This window comes from Equus przewalskii, chromosome 14 (assembly GCF_037783145.1).
Source record: "Equus przewalskii isolate Varuska chromosome 14, EquPr2, whole genome shotgun sequence".
Classification (NCBI taxonomy): domain Eukaryota; kingdom Metazoa; phylum Chordata; class Mammalia; order Perissodactyla; family Equidae; genus Equus; species Equus przewalskii.
Window position 1 is genome coordinate 15,836,692 of NC_091844.1, and position 21,769 is coordinate 15,858,460.

Sequence of the window (21,769 nt, forward strand, 5' to 3'; positions counted from 1 at the left end):
CCATGTGCTTCATCCACCTTGTCTGCAGCACACCCTCCAGCTTGGTGCAGTGGTTGGAAAATAGACTCTGCTTAACAATTAGCAGCCTGCTTGTCCTGATGATATTGATGATAGTTAATGTCTAAAACTGCACCCTCTAACATGTTAAATACTAGCCACACATGGCTATATAAATTTAAATTAGAATTGCTTAAAATTAAGAACTTAGCTCTTCAGTTACACTAGCTACATTTATGTGATCAATAGCCATGGTTAAGGGTTACCATCTTGGACAGCACAGTTCTGAGCTAGAGCAACTCAGAGCACAAACCTCACCAGCTGTTGGTCCATATACTTCCTCACTGGTGCAGCTACCGTGGTTCTCGGGAACTTCCAGGGCCGCTCTGGAAGGGTTTCTGGATGGGAAGAATGAAGCTGGGATGACAGCTCTAGATCAGGAGCCCTCTGATTCCCACCCCACCCCTGCCGATATGCCTGCTGGTTCCCTCTCTGCCCATCTCTCCTTTCCAAAACCACGTCTTTGACGTCTCATGTGGATCACAGAACCTAGCCCTTAGCTGTCTTGTGATTATTATCTTTCCTGAATTCCTGGTTCCCTGTTTGTCTTTCATCTTCAACTAGCTGACTGGCTTATTGAGGAGATGAATCGTTTTGTATTTCCTACGGAGTCTGTCCTAGTGATGGATGTAATAGTATCGGCTTCATAAGTCACAGTGAAAAGTCTGACAGTCCTGACTGAGTGGGACCCTGCTCAAAAATCCTCTAAGCTGTTATATCCAAAATGGCCATTAGATGGCAGACAAACCCCACAATAAACAAAAGACAGCTGTGCTTTTAGAAATACTGAGAAAGTAAGAGTGATACTGTCCCATTATCACCAGGGAGCCCCTAAGGCTTGAATGGGTTCTCTGGTGTGATGGGGACACGTGGGAGGAGTTGCCATTGACTGAGCGACAAAACTCCGCTCTGCGCTCTGCACTCTGAGGCTGAAAGCTTGGCTTTGCCCCTCCCTTCTGTGACAGCCGTGTCCTCTGGGACCATCCTTACCCTCTCTGAGCAGAATCAGCCGCAGGAGGCACTTCAGGGATATGGGGACCCCAGTTTTGTTCCTCTTCCTCAAACTGTTCTGACTCTGGTAAGGAAGGACACAGGTTTCATCCTCAGCTTGTTTGCGTTAAACTCATTCATTTCCTTGAAGATGAAGCTGTTAGCCTGTTTGTTTTCTCATCAGAAATACATAAACAGGATGAGTTCCTTGCCTGATATTGATGTTTGGGGACGTCCACTTTAGATGCTAGAGAGGACATTGTGTGGATACCATCTCCAATCTCCTTCCCTGTGTCCCAGGAGAGAGCGTCACCGTCACCTGCAGGGCCAGCCAGAGTGTTAGCATTATCCTAGTCTGAAATCAGGAAAAACCAGGACCAGCTCCCAGGTTCCTACTCACTCATGCGGGCCCCTGAACATGACGCCTGCCTGGTCAGGGGCAGTGGGTCTGGACAGACTTCACTCTCACATCATCAGTTGAGCTGCCTTCAGGAGCACAGACACCTTCCTCCTGCACCACTCTGGTGCTCGCCCCAGCTTCTGCTCCTGCCTTGGGGCTGCTGTGATCTCTGGGGCCTTCTCAGGAGAAACGGGCTAGACCAACAACTCTGAAATCGTGTGCCCTCTCCTCCTGGCTCTCCTTTCCCTGCTCCTCTGTCTGGCACCTCCAGTGCATCTCCTCTATGTCAGTGAGGAGCCCTTCATTGTGTTTTGTCCTTCCTCCAGTGCCGAATCCACTGGGTCCAGTTATCCTTACTTCACACACAGGCAGTCTGCGCCTTCAGGGTTAAGAGCCTTGTTCACTCACATCCTGGCCCATTGTTAACCTGTAGGTCAGACTCCACTCCATGAATCCTTGTGGAAGAGTTGTTGTTGGTAAGTTGTGGTCGTTGGAAATCAGAAGGTAATATATGGGTACTCAGAAGCTTGCACATGGCAGGTGACACTCACTACTCAGAACCGAGTCCTGGCAGCCGTGAGTAGCAACGAAAGCTCAGCACAGACGTCCCTCCTCCCTCCAGTCAGACATGAACTGTGGACGGGCCATGGGCGATTTTGTCCTGTGACCACACTCACCCCTGAGGTCACCTGTGCTGCTGCTACTGACGGGAGCCCCAGGGGAGGCACTGCCCACGGGCTGAGCGTAGTCTCTCCTCTGAGGCCTAGACTATCTGCCTGTCTTCTCACACCTGCTGTTTCATGGGGTCCTCAGACTCCTCTGTCACTCAGAGCCCTCAGGATGGGCAGGTTCCTGTTCAGTCCAGCAGGACATGAGGCCAGGTCCTGGGCTTCCTGATACATGGGCTCTGTAGTCGGGAAGGGGCCGTAAGGCTGTGAACCCATGGCTGGTTTTCAACGTCCATGCTCATTTATCAGGATATGAAATCCTACATTATACCAACAACTAAAGTTATATCTATTTATATATAACTATACACATTATATTTATTTATGCTATGGATACACAGTACATATGAATATAATTTAAATACAAACTATATATTTAATATGTAAAATATATATATGGTGTTTATATATAACTATAAATGATGCATTTATTTTTTATTTATATAACATGTTCACCATTTCCTTCCAACCAGGACAGAGTCTGGCTGAGTGAAGACCCTGGGCAGGGGGACATTGGCTGACGCTTCCTCTCTGGGCTCCAGCAACGTCACAGCCAGTCAGGACTGGTAAGAGCAGCTCTGACAACAGCCAGCCCCACAGTCACAGGCCCAGGTCTGAGGTCCTGGTCACTCTGTCTGTCACTCTGGCTGCTGGGCTCTAGTCTTAGTTCTACACTCAGGGGTGTGTGAGCACTGCCCTTCTCTGTCCCCCAACAGTCAGCCTGTTGCAGGGCCTTTCATCCCCCAGGTCCTCAGCCCCGTAGTCCAGGAGAGCTGCTGCTTCCTTCACAGTCCAGCTCAAAGCCAGGCAGCACTCGGGCAGTGCAAGCCCAACTTAGCCCTGCTTGAGGACTTGTTCCTAATCTCACCTTTTAATCCAGTACCTGAAAGCCTCTCCTGGCCTCAAAGGCACAGGCCACATTTCTATAGTTGCTGAAGCTGACATTGTCACCTGGAAAATTAGAAACTTGGCTTCATTGTTAACATTAGAGCCTGGCGTGTCCCAAACCACCAGGTAGAGATGCCCTTGTTGTCTCTCCTCTGCATCCGAGTTAACTTGGCCACATCCACAGCAACCTTCCTCCTTCACCTGCTGTGCATAGTGAGGATAGCTGAGCCCTCTCCCAGTCCCAGGGGAAAGCAGGGCTTAGGGGGCACCTATGACCACCTTGGGCAGTGAGATGAAGGAGAGTGAGGTTGGCGCAGGGTTTTCTGGAAGGATTTTGATCATTAATAGAAAGAGGGGAGGTAAAGAGATTTGTCTTGCATTTCTTCTTAGAACTGGTATGACATGATGTTTAGAGCTGCTGCAGCCCTCTTGAGACGCTGAGGCTTAAACTCAAGAATAAAAGCCAATGTGTTGAAGGTGGCAAAGCAGAAATACAGAAACAACCCGGGTCTTTCTGCTGTCACTGAGCTGCTGCACCAATATAACAGCTCCAACTTTCAGACTTCTTGTGTTTGCCTAACCTATTTCTATTGCTTCTTTCACTTGCTTCTAAAATTATTCTAACTTATACAGAAAAGAATATAAGGGGAAAAGTCTGGCTGGGCCTTGGGCTTGCTCTTTAGTGCAGGACAGGAATTATTGTATGTTTGCAGGGAGTCAGTCGCACGAATGTCAGGAAACCGTAATAAGTTATGCCCTCCTTGGCATCTTAGTCATGCTATGCCAGTAGCTAGATAAACCAGACTGTTTTGAAGAGTTTAAGAACTCTTCTCTTTCTGTCTCCATTTCTCTTTTTTCATCCTAAGCACCAAAACAGCCTCAAACTTTCCTAGGTTTACCTGTCCTCCAATGGTCATTAAAATATAATTGTGGCCAAGAAAATTTGGAAAGACATAGAGTCAGAGGATTATATGGATCTCCTCAACACTAACCTGTTGGCAGATTTTCCCTCCATTCTCAGTTGTTTTTGAAGGGGAGATGCTGACTCATCCAACCAGGTTCCCAGCAGAGGGTGAATTTTGAGGATTTACAAAGGAAAACTTCCAGGTCGTTAGTGTTGGATTCCCAAGGAGAAAAGGATGATGGTGATTCTTGATTCACGGTATGGAGGAGGCCAGAATGAGGCCTGAGAAAAGCTGTGTGTGTGAGAAGGAACTTAGACTTCAGACCTATGGCCACAGCCTTAGGAGCCCAAGAGTGGGACCACTTATCAAAGATCATGGGGACCTGAGTTGGTTCTCATCAGCAAGCCCATTTCCTCACAGGACACTCTGCCTGTCATGCAGGTTGGGACCCTTCTTCATTGATGTCTCCACATGGCCCCTGAAAGCAATGGCTGTCAGGTCCCTTTGTGGAGGTTGGATGGACCCCTCGGGCTTCACCCAAGGATGTGTGGGAAGGGACCTCGAAAGTGAGACATGAGAGTCCCCATTCAGAAGGCAGATGGGTTGGTGATCAACAGAAAAAGTATCAGCTAGGCACCGGAAATATTGAAGGAGTTTATAGCAATTATACTGACCACCTCTATACTTTAGGTTTCCCGCTTACGTACTCTCAATATACTCTCTGCTGTTGAAGCCTAAAATTCACGTAGTTTTAGGATGTCTAAGATGAGAAGGATCACAGGAGAGCCGGTTCTTGCTTTTTCTCCAGGCAGGCGCATCATTTACCTTCTGGTCATTGTCAAGGGATAGAAAAGTTCCCTCCTAAATATTTCTGATTTCTTTACAAGAGTTTTGGTCCCCATCTCATGTCAGAAACCACAGAGGACTGCTTGACTCCCTTCCTTGGAGACTGTGTTTTGCATGCTCCTGTCCCCCATCTCGATCACCCTAGCCCAGGTCTCTCTAAGGGCCGATGCACTCCTGGGCTCTGAACACTTCCTAACCAGCATGTTTCTGGGAGCTCAAGTGTAGCTCCTCTGGAGCCTGGCTTTCTCAGGAGCTGGTCAGTGAGGAGCTTGTGGGTAAATTTGGTAAACCCTCCCTCCCAAGTGAGGGTGGCGGCACTAGGTGCATGTCCTCTACCATATGCCATAATTGTCATTTTACTCTTTAGCTGGTGAGTGGGGCCATCATTCCGATCCAGACATTAGCCTGCCTGTCTGTATCTTGAGGAGAGAGAGTCACCATTTCCTGCCAAGCCAGTGCTGATGTACATGGAGAAATAGCTTGGATTTGCATAAAACGTGGAGAAAGATTTGAACTCCTATATATCTTAGGTCTCTACCTTGGCCCCACAAGTCCCAACCCGTTTCAGCAGCAGGGGATGTGGAACCAGCTATGCCTTCAGCATTAGCGCCCTGGAGCCTGGGGACTCCTAGGAGTGTTCCTGCATTCATGACTATGGCTAGGAGAAAGCATGGTGCTGCAGCCTGTGCACAAGTCTCTTACTGCCTGCTGGGGCCTGACTTTCCAGAGAACCTGCCTGTAACCTGGTAGCCAGGATATTCTTTCACAGATATGCAGCACACTTGGGAGCTGTGCACTGAAAGACATTATTCTCTGGGGGGCTGTAACAGTCACTGTTGGTATCCACAGCCTTGTCACTTCAGTGTACTTGTGCTGACTTCCACAGGCTCTATTTGATGGGAGATTTTTTCTTTCTTTCCCCAAAGGGAAGAATTTTAAAGTTGGGGGAAAACTGCAGGAGTGGGAACGTGAAGGGAATACAGTAGATCCACAATTGGATATAATCTGCTGGTGGGTTTGCATTTGGGGGATTGAAAATGGTGATGGGGTTGTAGGTTGATAATATGAACTCAGAAAAATGACCAGATGTGTTTCTTATGAAGAATCAAAGTCGAAGAGATTTCTGCCTCGTGTCTTAGGTCTTGTCTGAGCCTCTGAAAGTTTCACAGGAAAGTGGTGCATTGAGCAGGACTTTGGATCTGTAATTAGCAAAGGCTTAATGGCATTGCTGTGCAAGGAGACCTGAGGTCATGTCACACAGTCCCAGTCACCCCAGCACAGTGAGCAGGGCTTCTGAAATCTTATTTTCCCCCCAGAGGTGGTAGAGCAGAGACCATGTGCTTCGGTAGGGTGAAAGTGCGACAGGCACTGAAGAAGACCCAGCAAGGCCCATATCAACAGCAGATGCAGAGGAGGTAGAGGCCAGTGTGGATGATTTAGATGTATGTTAAAGAAGATCTGTGCAGCTTTGGGGAAAAAAAACCCCACCTGAGTAGGTAGGGGATTGTTATCTTTCCAGCCCAGCATCCCCAGCCTCCCTGCTGATTCAGACCTCAGCAACGTCCCCTTTAGAGAACTGGCCTTGTGTAGAACCACCAAAGTACAGCTGGAGTCTCTTGACCCAAGTGTATTCTCTATCTGGGCCAAGCCAACACTTCTGTCCACATGCAATGTTGGGAAATAATACTAAAGAACAAAATGTCAGGTCACCTTTGGCTCAACTTAGGAAGGCATCTGTTTAGTTTTTGATTTGAGATTATCTAATCCACATTTTTTCCATTGCTGTCTGATGTCATGTGTCATGAGAATATGACTTCTACATTTTACCCCCTTTTTTTCTTTTTAACTTTGGCAGTGGTTGGTTTTCCAAACTGTTCAACATTCTTTCTGGAAATGGAGATTCCTTTCATGTTTTTAACCTAAATAATGTTTTGGAGATAATAACCTCAGTACTATTTTGTCATAGAAAGAAAAGAAAGTTTTCAACTAAAACATAAATGCATTATTTTAACCTATCATGGTCATTGCCTGAAAATAAATCTGATATCAATATTCTAATAGTTTTTGTATAGAAAATATGTGCTTTGACTAGATCTTGTTTTTAAAAAATGCTCTAAGATTATTTCTGAACTAGTAATTGCCATGTCAGTTACATGTTATGACATCATAAAATCGAAGTAAAAAAATGTTCCGATCACATGGACAAGATAATCCTATTTCTAGTTAAGGAAATAAACCATATTACACGCGATTTTCTATTCCAAGATACTCAAACCCATAACAAGCGCCATTAACATTGTATTCTTAACTGGAAAGACCAAAGAAAAAATAAAAAATGGTTTGCATTAAGGAGTTTGTAACAATACAAAGAATGACAAAGTCTTCAGAGTGTATTTCTACACATATTCACAGTGAGGATACACATCCATCCAAAATTCGATTGCTGTCATTCCACAGTCACCTGTGTGAGCCTGGAGAAGCTGCCCATACTCCTGTGAGCAGGACACTCACTGGACCCTGCAGTGTAGCGGCCACAAACACAAACCTCCAAAGAGGCTCAGCCTCTCAGGGTGGCAGGAGCAGCTGTGGAGTCCAGAGGGCAAGTCGATACCAGGCTGGGCTTGGGAGGAAATGGCTGTAGAGCCTTGAGGAAGAGCCCACGGAGGCCTCAATCACAGCCACTGGGCAGCACTTCTGCATAAACAGAGTCCAAGGCATCACCAGGACAGCCTGCTGGAGCCTCTTCCTTCCACTTCACTCAAGTGCTCACGCCCCACAGACCCTCCAGGAAATGGCTGCCTGGTCCTCCATGGAGCATCCACTCAGGTTTCTTGCTGAGGTAATGGCCATGCAGAAGCTTAGTCATATCATTGGGAGGAGACCCTAGTGAGGTCCTGACATCACCTGCTGCCACTTAATCCCTTCAGGGCCCTGCTTCATGCCTTTGCCCAGTGATCACCACTCTCACTAAGCATCAGAAGACTGGAGAGCTGCCTGCACTGTGTGATATTTTGCTTTCGAGAAAGTCAAGCTCACTGGAGTCTCTCATATGTACAATGACATAATAATATTGCTTCATAATCCGATTTTACTCTTCTTTCTTGAATTCACTCTGAGCAGGTCCTCAGTCTGACTCTTAGACTTCCTCGCGTGAAGCTGCTCATGAGCATTTTTCCCACACGCACGTGATTCCAGTGCTGCAGCCTAAGCATGTGCTCACTGCATTGACACATTTCTGTAGGTAAAAGGCTCTTGTTATTTAGGATAATTTCTTCTTACTTTAATAGCATGTCAGCATGGCTGCTTAGATGATTGATTTGAAATCATCTTTGCTAATATACATTTTTATCGCTATATGTTTAGTGCTATAAATTCACTCCTTTCTTGCCTCTTAGAAATTTTGAAATATTTTCTTTCAACTCAAAATACTTTCTAGTTTCATTTTTGTTACTTCTTTGACCTTAGTTTTAATTAATAGTTTCTGATTTATTTTCCAAATATTTGAGGATTTTCCTGATAACTTTCTGTTACTGATGTTGAATATAATTCCGTTGTTTTCATAGAACATATTTTGTATTATTCGAATCCATTTAATTTTAATGACATATCTCATGGGCCACAATATGGTCTAACTTAGTAATGTTTTGAAAGGAACATGTGTTTTACTGTTGTTCTGTGGAGTGTCTCTAAGCATCAATGTCCCTATGGTTGATGTCGTTGTTCAAATCTTGTGTCCTTACTGGTCTGAGTGGCAGGGCTGCTTGCAGTCCAGGCTGCACCTGGTGCAGAGCCCTTTGCTGCTCTGGGCCCCATCAAAGCTGGCAGATTCCATGTCACCTGGTCCAATGACCAGACCAGAACTCCTAGGTGTGGAATTTGTTGTCTCCAGGAGTCAAAGAGGCCTGCCAAGTGACTCCTTCTTCTAAAGAAAAAGACGCACATTAAACAGTGTGAGGAAATGTGTACACCCATCCTCTCTATGGGGGAACTGTGAGAGATCTTATTATAGGGGAAGATATTTCATGAATGTGGTGGCAGCTGTAGAGCAAAGAGCCAGAAATATCATCTGGACAGCACCTCCAACAAGAGGACGTCGGCCACTGGACTACATCCAGCATCACCAGGAAGCCCAGAAAGAGTTCCTGGGTCGTTTTCAGATCGTTGTGTTTGTCTTGACACAATTTCTGGGCTGGTGCTCTAGTTACCAGCATTCAAAATTTGAAATTATAATTTCTGTTCTTGCGTTTAAATGCTTTCACTTGGTCCTTATGTCAACAGCACACTAGGGGTCAGACAAGTCCAATTCTTAATATTACACATGTTTATCTGTTGCAAATTCTTGTCCAAAGTTTTTCTGTGTTTGCTCATCTCATTGAAGATTTTTGTGATATGAGGACAGTTATTTAAATTACCCCTCGTAGCTCACTCTCTCCATCTCTCTCACTCTCTCTCCGTCTCTTTTTCCCTGCCAATGTTGACACGGAGACACGTTTTCTAACTTGTTTTTTCATTTTCTTTTCTTTTTTTGTATGTATTCAGAGTGTAGTTGAACTACTGTTATGACAACATTACAAATTTAGTTGGAAACAAAGCCATATTATTTTGCTGAATCTTGAAATCTCAACGTTAAGCCAGAAACAAATGGGATTGCTCCTGTCTCTTTAGGGTCACACTCAGGATTATTAGTGTATAGCAAATATTTGCTTTCATTTTTTCCATAAATTCAATAGGCTTCTCCTCTTTATTGAGCCTTAAATAAATAATTTCTATTATCTAAGGATACTAGATTAATGTACGTTCTTATAATCAGTTTCAAATTTCACCTAGGGCTGCCAGGATTACAGCATATGGGAGCGCCACTTTCAGGCTTGAATATGTTTCCAATTTACTAGGGAAAGAATATGAAGTATAAGGAGGATGTGCCCAAGTAAGTTTCTAATAAGTTATCATAGCCCACAGCTCTTTGTTAAACTTTATAATTTCATCTTGTATCTGTTCCAGGGAGCTTAGAATTTATTTTTATTTTATTTTATATTTTATTTGTTTTTTTTGGCTTTTCCTTTAAGATTGGCACCTGAGCCAAGTTGTGTTGCAAATCTTCTCTTTTTTTCCTTCTTCTCCCCAAAGCCCCCCAGTACATAGTTATATATTCTAGTTGGAGGTCCTTCTGGTTGTGCTATGTGGGACGCCACCTCAGCGTGGCATGACAAGCGGTGCCATGTCCACGCCAAGGATCCGACCTGGCAAAACCCCAGGCTGCCAAAGTGGAGCACGTTAAGTTAACCACTCGGCCATGGGGCCAGCCCCTTTTTTGTTTTTTACTTTCTTTTATTATTTTATTTTTTCTAGTCTTTATTCCCTGCTTGGCCTAGTAGGTGCTTTAAAAGATTTAACACATACATATCTGGAAGCACTGAGAGGTATGGGCAGTTGATGCTTCAAGGAGCATCTGAACTTTGGGGCATCCTGGGCTCCTGGTCTAAAGAGACTAAGTAGGTGCCTGCCTGGTGGTGCAGTGGTTAAGTTCGCATGGTCTGCTTCTAGGTGGCCCGGGGTTCACCGGTTTGGATCCCGGGTGCAGACATGGCACCACTTGGCACGCCATGATGTGGTAGGCATCCCACGTATAAAGTAGAGGAAGATGGGCATGGATGTTAGCTCAGGGCCAGTCTTCCTCAGCAAAAATAGGAGCATTGGCAGTAGTTAGCTCAAGGCTAATCTTCCTTAAAAAAACAAAAACAGACAAAAAAAGAGACTAAGTAGATGTGAGGTTCGCCACTGTGAGCCTATTGCTCCCTGAGGCAGAAATCACCATTTCACTCACTGACGCAGAGGCTGTATTTTATCATAAGATAAGGAATGGCCACTAAACATTTCATTCAGCCCTTGTCTCTTTCCTGTTCTGAACTTTCAATTTGTGTTAGCAGGAGATGAAAGAAGTGGTTAGGGGCTGGCCTGGTGGCAAGGCAGTTAAGCTTGCGCACTCCACTTCTGTGCTCCAGGGTTCACTGGTTTGGATCCTGGGCACAGACCTATGCACCCCTTATCAAGCCAAGCTGTGGCAGGCATCCTACATATAAAATAGAGAAACATGGGCACAGATGTTAGTTCAGGGCCAATCTTCCTTAGCAAAAAGAGGAGGATTGGAGGCGGATGTTATGTCAGGGCTAATCTTCCTCAAAAAAAAAGAAGTAGTTAAAGAGAATTTCAGCTTATTTTAGAAACCAGTTTAAGCGATTTAATTGGATCTTGTTTATTCCACAGGGTCTAAAATTCCCTTAAGATTCTTGAAACAGTTGACTATGGAAGAAGAATTGAATTTGAGAAATCTTAGCTTTAGTCCCCACTTTTTCTTTAGGTAAACTATCCTTTCTAAATGAAAAGTCCAAAGAAAACTATTTTAATTTTTTCTTGGTATATTAATGCAAATTCTCATATCAGAGGCAGCTTCAACTAAAGCTTAAAAAGCTAGGATTCTCATTTCTCAAGTGAACGAGGCCTTCTTACAAGGTCAAAGATCAACGTCAGAAGCAGACTATGAAAAAATATATTAGACATTCAGACAAGCTATGGCTTTTAGAGAGACCTTATTTTTCTTTTTATTGGGGTCATAGTAGTTTATAACATTGTGAAATTTCAGTTGGACTTTATTATTTGTCAGTCACCACATAAATGTGCCCCTTCACCTTATGTCCCCCCCACACCCCTTCCCCTTAGTAACCACTGAACTGTTCTCTTTGTCCATGTTTGTTTATCTTCCACATATGAGTGAAATCATATGGTGTTTGTCTTTCTCTGTCTGGCTTATTTTGCTTAACATAACACCCTCGAGGCCCATCCATGTTGTTGCAAAAGGGACGATTTTGTCTTTTTTAAGGCTGAGCCGTATCCCATTGTATATACAGACCACATCTTTATCCAATCGTCAAGCACTTGGGTTGCTTCCATGTCTTGGCTCTTGTGAATAGTGCTGCCATAAACATAGGGGTGCATAAGTCTCTTTGAATTGTTGATTTCATATTCTTTGGATAAATACCCCGTAGTGGCATAGCTGGGTCATAGGGTACTTCTATTTTTCATTTTTTGAGAAATCTCGATACTGTTTTCCATAGTGGCTGCACCAGTTTGCATTCCCACCAGCTGTGGATGAGGGTTGCCTTTTCTCCACAACCTCTCCAGCATCTGTTATTTTTTGTCTTCGTGATTATAGCCATCCTAATGGGTGTAAGGTGATATCTAGGTGTAGTTTTGATTTGCATTTCCCTGATGATTAGAGAAATTGAACATCTTGTCATGCGCCTATTGGCCATCTGTATATCTTCTTTGGGAAAATGTCTGTTCATACCCTCTGCCCATTTTTTGATCGAGTTGTTTGTTGTTTTATTGTTCAGTTGTTTGAGTTATTTATATATTATGGAGATTAAGTCTTTGTCACATATATGATTTGCAAATATTTTCAGGGAGACCTTCTTTTGAGTACAGACTCCCCTTCTCAAGGGTGAGCCTTGGGCATTCTCTTAGAGGAGAAGAACTCATAAGGCAGACAGTGCTCTGGTAGGCAACGGAATTATTATCTTACTTTGTCCAATTGGTAAGTGGGTGAGCTGGACACAGCAGAAAGTTTAACAATTACAGACAAAAAGACTTCATGTCCCCATGATTTTTCTACTTATCCTTATGGATCGGTTGTTTACCTTTATAGGATTTTAATATCTATGGCAAGAAAAAGGAAAGAAAAATAAGTCAAACATTTGGATACACATTTGTATTAAGCAGATGGAGAATAACGTCTTGAGGATCCAGAAAAGTGAAGCATGTAAACAAAACTGTTTCTTGCAGTATGTTGAGAAAACATATACACTCAGGGTCCACACATTCATAGAGCATTCCTTGAGCTCCTTATAACTCAGAAATTATCCTCTAGTGTTGAAAATTTGTAGTTATTTATAAAAAACTGACAAATTTAATCACAGGAGCCTTGGGCTCAGAGATCCATGTCAGCCTCCCTGCACTTGCGCATCTCCCTTGCTGGGTGGATTGATCTCAGTTCTCAGACAAGGACATCATAGGATATTTAATCAGAAAGAACCTCCATTTGTGTCTATTTGGGGAACAAGCCTCTGTGTATCTCCGATATTGTCCAAAACAGTGTGGGTTTGGACTGTTTACGCTGACAAAGTCTGCAGAATGTGTACAAATGTCACACTCTCCACCCCACACATTCTGACCACAGGAGAACAGATTCAGACAGTTCCATCTCCAAGACTGTCTGTCTTCTCATGTCATACAGATCTCACAGTGGCTTCCCGTTTTATGGAACCCAAACTAATAGCATCTGGCAACAAAGATAAAACTACAATAAAATTTACCTAAGTTCTTCCTCATTCAGTTGACTAGGGTCAAGCATAGTCTACACATAGTATAAATAAGTACGATACAATATTCATCAGTTTGTAGCAATTGGTCACCATGAATTTCATATTTACTGCCCAGAAGAGAAAATTCTTCTTCCTCTTGTCTTAAACAGGGCTATTAACATTCTAAAGGAAATAGATTTTTTTTCTCCTGGTCAAGTTCTTTGGACCTGAGTGCCTTTTGGAGTTTAACTCACCAGGTCCCAGGGAAAGACAGTTTGTAACACTTGCATCAACCATTCTTAAACAGTTAATCTGGAAACGTGAGATGCCAGACAACTCTTGAACTAGCTCAAGTCCATGCTGTTATTGGGAGCAAACATTTATAATCAATAGTAGTGGGGGCAAGAGCTGTTTCCTTTTCTAATTTAGCTTAAAGGGAGACAAGCATGATGGACAGTCAGTTTCCAGAGACTGACCTGCACACACATGTCTACATTTCAGGATCTCTGATGCTTTCAGAGAGTGGCATGGCAAAATGCTCTGTGTCCTCCCAACAGATCCAGACTTTCACAGTCAGATCTTTCTTCCCACTCCTGCAGGCAGCATGGACTTTATCTCCTTTGGTTTTCCTCCAAACACTGAAGATATTTATGTGACTTTGCTCACATGAGAGGCCCACTCCCACACTGGCTCTCTCCACACTGCTGCACCCACCAAGGAATTTGCATATTTTCCCCTAGGGAGGAGCTCCCCTTGTCAGTCTGAGATATAAGTTCTGTTCTGAACTTATCTTTACTTAATAGGGAACATCAATTCAGCTTCTCAAAATGAAATTCGCTAGTCAGCTCCTGGGGCTACTGATGCTCTGGATCCCAGGTGAGGGCAGAGGGAGATGAGAAAGGAGCATGGGGTGGAAGAGTCAGCACTGGGGGCGTCACTGCTTTCCATGTGTGTTCATGACTTTGTGCCTTATAAATCTCTGTTTGTTGGGTTTAATTGGTTATTTTTGGGTTAGGAATCAAAATAACACAACACACACACACACACACACACAATTTAGCCTGAAATAATTACGAAAGGAAAATTATGAAAATGCCTCATAATGGTGGTAAATAATCTTGCTCTTCTCTCTCATTACTTTAGGATCCAGTGCGGATGTTGTGTTGACCCAGACTCCACTCTCCCTGTCTGTCGTCCCTGGAGAGCCGGCCTCCATCTCCTGCAAGTCTAGTCAGAGCCTCAAATATAGTGATGGGAAAACTTATTTGTATTGGTTCCTACAGAAGCCAGGCCAGTCTCCAAAGCTCCTGATCTATTTGGTTTCCACCCGGTACTCTGGGGTCTCAGACAGGTTCAGTGGCAGCGGATCAGAAGCAGATTTCACCCTGAAAATCAGCAGAGTGGAGCCTGAGGATGTTGGAGTCTATTACTGCTTTCAAGCTCTATATGCTTCTCCCACAGTGATACAGCCCTGAACATAAACCTCCCTGCATGGTGTGGCCCAGCTGCCCACATGTGCAGCCTGTCTGGGGAGCAGACACAGCAGATTCTCCGAGTCTGTCTAAGAAGAAGATGTTGGAGAACTCAGGGGAATAGTTGGCAGCTGAGGACTCTGGACCATGAGCACTTCCCCTGTGCCTGAGGAACCACGTGTTAAGGCGCATCAGCTGCACAGTCTTGGCACGGCTGAAGCAGCAGGAGAATGGAGGGGTCCAGGTGCCCTCTGAGAAAGCAGTCATGAGGAAGGGAGAGGTGAATGAGAACTCGTGCCAATCTTCCCGCATTGCATACATTCATCACCTAAATTCATTCAACAGGACATGTAATTGAGGCTGATTCATGCCAACTCAAAGCGAATACTTTTTTTTATTAGGTTCAGTAGTTGCTAGCATACGTGGAACAGGGTAATATTTGGTAATATTAAGCAAACAGTTTTATTTCCCTTCCCCATCTTCCCATTTCCACTCTTTCTAAATACGTGTCCCTCTCAATATGAGGGTGGGGACAAGATTTTATACCACTGTCCTCAGTGGGATAGTGAGAAAAACTATTCATATTGTTGTTTTGGAACAACTGGATAGACTTGCTAAATCTCTTCATAAACAAAGTCCTAGTGCCTAAATCTATAACTGTCTCAGGAACTGCATGTGGAAACCAAAAGAGAGTTTTCTGAATTCCAAAGTTAGATATTAAAAGCAATGAACCAAGTCCAAAGAATCAGAGAGCATAAAAATCTATGCTACATTCAACAGAATTGAATCAATACAAAATAACATGAAAGTCAATTTTTTGCCTGCTGAAAATAAGAATCTTAAGATTTTGTGCAAGGAGGGTAGAAGAGAACATTAGTGGCCCATGGAAGAGGTCAGCTGTTGGTACAACATCCAGCTCTGGGGCTCATGTTTGTTGGGGTGAGCTTGGGATTAAGATATAAACCCAGATGGAAACTCAGATGTATTTCCTGGGGAGACCACAGGGTTTAGGGACCACTGCCTTGCTGTCAAGGTTGTTTGTCCTGATGCCACTGCACGTTTTGTGGAGAAGTGGTGCATCAATGAGGGTTCTATATATTTAATGGCTCAACAGTTTGTGAAGTTCATATTTAAATGCACCTCAGGTCATATCACACATTCCTTGTCAACCGAGTAGGGCATAGGTGAGCTTTCAAATGTTAATTATGCCCCCATGATATACGAGCGGTGAAATGAGAGAGAATGATCAATTCGGAGAGACCATTAGCAGTTACCATGGAGAGGATGTTGACCAGAAGGCAGAGCTGGGGCTGGGAAGATCAGTACAGATGCAATGGTTTAGGTCCAAGGTCCACGTCTCAGACATACATAGAGACAACTAGTGCAGCCTAATAGGGAGAATCCTCATAAGAATGTGGGAGGTTTCAATTTGCCTGTCCAGCCAAGCTACCCAGGCACATTTCCCATCCCAGACCGACCTCACCAAACCTCCCCAGGAGAAATCCATTCTGGAGTTAAGGGCTCAACTTCTGTTCTAGCTATTAAGGCAGCTCCTTGCAACTGCTAAAGCTCAGATGGATTCTCTTCCCCAGGAGAGTACCCCTGCCGGGGCCATGCCAGAATATCTGCCCACACTCAAATCTTGTAAATTTCACTAGGATACAGTTGAGAGGAGAATATCAGATCACCTACAAAGACCTGTTTCCTCTCTGGAATATTGTATCATCTGGTCTCTATTTCTTCCATGTCTCTTATATCATTGTAAAGCTGACTTTCGAATTTATTTTTTGTATTCCTCTGCATCTGTTGCAATGACTGTGCTGTTTTTCAAGACCTACTACAACCTAACTGAAAGTGGAAGTCTCTTTTAAATTGAATCATAATGTGATCATTTGAGCTTTCGTATTATACTGCAAAACACTAAGGTCTAGATCAATCAATAAACGCACATGGCCTGATCACACAAGGGTTGAAAATGAAGGGAGAAGAAACAACTAAAGAATTGATGGTGCTCTCATCAAAATGATGTTTGATAATGAATATGATTTTCATATTCTGGTAATTAATAAATAGAAATCTGTGCTTTAAATATACTCCATTTAAAATAATGTTCTAATAATATTTTTGATAAAATAAGAGAGTACATCAGTTATAAGATTATGTTATGGTAGAAGTAAATGAAGGTTTGGATTAACAAACTAAAATAATCCTGCTTCTGCTTAAGGAAATAAACTAAGTCTGAGATGACTGCCTATTCCAAGATAATATATCCCATGAAGAGTGCAATTAAAATAATAATATGTCATTTTGTTAAGTTTAAAAGTTGTAAAATTTAGAGAGCAGAAAAATACAATTCAGTCTTCCAATTAAAAAATAAGTGTTTCTTTAAGTAATTTAAAAAATACTTGATGTCCCAGAAATAGAGGGAAAAAGAATGAGACATGAGGTATATCAAATAAATATTGGTTGAAAAAAATTGAATAATTAGTTATCACCAGTACTCTATTAAAAAAATACCATGGATAATGACATTAACAGAGGGAATGCAATCCTGGAAAGGAACATGAAGATATATAAAAGATGAACACTGGGACAACACATATACGGGATACATATAAATTAATATTGGCTGCAAATACAATATCTTGTAGAGTTTGAGATACATGTATAACTGGAGTGTATGAAGAAATACAACACACCAAAAAAGAAGTAGGGTAAATGAAATGAAAGGCTCCAGCAGTTTCAAGAAAGCCATAAAATTTATATTTTGTATTAGGCAGTAATAATTTGAGGATTGTTGTACTGATTTTCCTGCAGGAGCTGGCCATTTTTTGAGAGAGGGCTTTTGAAGTCTCCAACTATGATAATGAAATCATCTATTTCTCTTTCCAGTTCTATTAGTTTTTGCCTCACAAGTTTGAGTCTCTGTTCGTAGGTGAATATCGGTTAAGAGTTATGTCTTCTTGGAAAAGTGACCCCTTTATCATTATGTAATTCTTCTTCATTCTTGATAACTTTCGTTGCTTTGAAGTCTGCTCCCTCTGAAATTAATGTAGTTAATTCACTTTCTTTTGAGTGGTGTTAGCATGGTATATCTTCCTCCATCTGATTCCTTTTAATCTCTCTGTGTCTTTATATTGAAAGTGGTTTTCTTGTAGACAACATATAGTTGGGTCTTGTTTTTTGACCCACTTTGACAATTCTTGTCTTTTCTTTGGTGCATTTAGGCCATTGGCAATCCAAGTGATTATTGATACAGTTGGATTAGTGTCCTCATGTTTGTTGCTATTTTCTGTTTGCCCCTTGTTCTTTGTTCCTATTTTTATCTGCAGAAGAAACATTGCTCTGGTGTATTTCAAAGTGGGTCTTTTTCTACTCCCCCTGCTGGAATCAGGAGGTGATTTTTCTCTGACATTTACTGTGGGAATCTTGTTGAGTTCATGACGTAAATCTCATAATATTGTGGGAGCACTTCATTACTCAGTACCCTTGGAATTTTTTAACTCTCGGACTTGTCCACATTGAGATGTCATCAATTCATCAGTTATCAGTTATCAGTTATAGTTCATGTTTTCCTATGCTGCACTGGTTCTGTCGGCAGTTTCTGCTCATGATTCTCTGCTCTGGTAAGTCAAGATTCCCTACATTCACCTGTCTCTCCAATGTTGAGGGCAGTGGTTTGTCCTGTCATAGGATTCCAGATGAGTTTTTGCAAAATAGTATGAGAAATTCCCGTATACATCTTACCCAGATTCATTTAGCATCAATAGATAATTTCTACTTCCATATTCCTTCTATATTTATTAGGCACATTTTAGTTACTATTGATTCAAAACAAATCACCTCAATATTAATGGCAAATGATAACTGCAATGATTGGGCTATTAACTATAGGGCTCTAGGTGTTTCCTAGGCTCACCAACGTTCCTGCTGGGATTTCTTATGTGGATGCAGTCAGATGGTGGTTGGGGCTGGAGTCCTCTCAGAAGTGGTCAATGCTAGATGTTGGCTGGGTCTTCAACTGAGGCTGCCAATCTATACACGTGGCTACCAAAGCTTTCCTTTTGTACTTCCTACTTCCAGTGTCTTCTCTCCAAGATCTACTTCTTATCCCTTTAAGCTACTTCATCAAATCGAACTCCAAATACTGGATCTTAAACAATATCCTCTCTGTTGACCTAAACTTTCATTATCCTTTAAGGTAGTTTAAATTAAACTTCCTTCAAGAAACTTTTGTTATTTTTACTTTTTCCTGATCTTTTTTTTAGACCCTAGAGCATTGTCATCCTCAAATATAGTACAGATGGGTGATAAATAGAAATCTCCAAATTTTTTTGATATGCTGCTCTCTCAAGTCTAAATTCCCAAATTCTGCTGGTAAGGGAACTGACGTCATAATCTTAATCTTGATCTATCGCTTCAGGATATTCCCAGCATTAGGTTCACACCAGGAAAAGGGCTCTGTATAAAGCTTGGTGAGCTCAAATCCAATTAATAGCTGTGCAAGCAATAATTTTTGATGAACATTGCCTGAAAAGGTTCATGTAATATTCTTGTGGTCACTCACAGTAGCCACCATCAGAGAAAAGCCAGCTGTAATGAGGACTGAGGAGTCATCTGGTGATTTGGACTATTAATGAGGGGCTCACATAGTTCATTTACTCATAATTCCCAGTTCACTATTGGAGGAAACATTCCTGCATGACTGCTCTGAATTAATCAGCTCTGGAACTGGAAGCCTCATAGTATCTCCACCCAGGATGACTTTGCATGCTTTCCCATCAAGTCTTGGCTACAGATCAGAGCCCTTATCAGTGGGCTAGTCCCTAGCTAAAGGCAGGTGTCTACCTCAGTCATGAAAAGAATGAACATGAGGAGCTCAACATCTCTACCTCCTGCTGCTTTGGATCCCAGGTGAGGAAAGAGATTATGAGGAGTTGCAGTGTGATGATGGAAATTGCTTTCTTCTCATTGCAAAATGAATCCTGAGTGCTCTTTTGGGTCAGTTACATGTGACTTCTCACAGAACACTAAATCTTGAGTGTCCTGAGAAGATCATGGAGTGTGATGTGTTTAAACTCAATGACATCAGTGATTTTGCAACATTTAAAAAATTTCGATGCCAAAAGAGATGCTCTCCTACATTCTACCTTGGAATGGAGGTTTTTTTTTTTTTTTTTTTGCTGGTAAAGATTTGCCCTGAGCTAACATCTTTTGCCAATCTTCCTCTTTTCTTTCTTTTTCGTCCCCCAAACACCAATATATAGTTGTATATTCTAGTCATAAGTCCTTTTAGTTCTTCTGTGTGAAACACCACCATATCATGGCCACTGACAGATGAGCGGTGTGGTTCCATGCTTCGTAACGGAACCTGGGCTGCTGAAGTGGAGTGTGCCAAACTTTAACCACTAGACCATCAGGGCTGGCTCTCAGTTTTTAAATCTAAATAAGGTTTTGGAGATGACAACTTTGGTATTATATTATCGCAAAACCAAAGTTAAATGAATCAAATAATAAATGTAAATGCATTGTTTTCACTTGACCTCTTTATTTCTTGAAAATGAATCTGATTAACATTTTCTAGTCACAGTTATATAGAAAATAAATACTTCAAGTAGATCCCATTTCAAAAAATGCAGTAAATATATTTCTGAAATAATAACGATCCTGTGAGTTACATGACATGACAGGGTATGATCAAGTGAAAAGAGTATTTGGATCTCTAAGGCAATATAATCCTGTGTCTGGCCATGAAATAAAAACATATTAGATGATATCATAATGCAAGATAATGGATTCCATCAAGAGTGCAATTAAAATTGTATTCTTAAGTAGAAAGTCCAAAAAAGAGAAAAAAAGGGAAAAAATGTATTACATAAAGAAATTTCTACCACATACAAAGTTTGAGTAGTCAGAGTGTATTTCTACACATATTCACAGCAAAGATACACATCCACTCCAAATATTATTAATTTCTCGCTCACCATCACCAGTGTGGATCCTGGAGAAACTGCACATACTCCTGCGAGAAAGACACTCACTGGACTCTGCAGTGTAATGGCCCCAAACACAAACCTTCCAGGGAGACTCAGCCTCTCAGGGAAGCAGGAGCAGCTGTGGTGACCAGAGGACAAGTGGACACCAGGCTGGGCTGAGGTGGCAATGGCTGTAGACTTTTGAGGAAGAGACCATGAAGGCTTGAGTCATAGTCACTGGGCACCTCTTCTGTGTAACAGGGGCCAGGGCATCACAAGGACAGCCTCCCAGAGCCTCTTCCTTCCTCCCTACTCCCCACATAGGGTGCTTACACACCGCTGACCCTCCAGGAAATGGGCTGCCATGTCCTCCCTGGAGTATCCACTCAAGTTCCCTGGTGACTTCATGGCCACCAAGAAGCTCAGTCATGAAACTGGGAGCAGACCCTAGTGTGGTCCTTATGACATATGCTGCCACTTAATCCCTCAGGGCCCTGCTTCATGCCTTTGCCCAGTGATCACCACTCTCACTAACCATGAGAAGAATGGAAAGCTGCCTGAATTTTCTGATGTTTGGCTTTGAGCAAGTCAAAGCTCACTGGAGTCTCAACAATGTTATCATATTGCTTCATAATCCTATTTGAGTTCTCTTGTCACTGAATTCACTCTGAGAAATTCCTCAATCTGCCCATCCACTATAAGATTTTCTCTTGTGAAGCTGATCCTGTGTGCTTTTCCCACACTGACATGATTCCAGCACTGCAGTCTAAGCTTGTGCTCACTTTATTGTCACATTTCTGTTAATAAAACTCACTTGTTATTTAGTTTAATTTGTTCTCCTTTTACTCGTATGTCATGGTGGCAGGTGAGATGACGGATTTGAAATCATCTTTGCTAATGTTCATGTTTATTACTATACATTCAGAGCTATAAATTCATTGCTTTCTTGCCTCCCACAAATTTTGATATGCTCTGATTTCTTCCAATTCAAAATACTTCCTTGTGGAGAGTTTGGAAGATGACAGCATAGGAGGACTCACAATCCACCTCCTCCCATGGACACAACAAATCTACAAATACCTGTGGAACAATTTCTTCTGAAAGAGATCTGGAAACTGGATAAAAAGAACCCCTACAACAAAGACAGCACT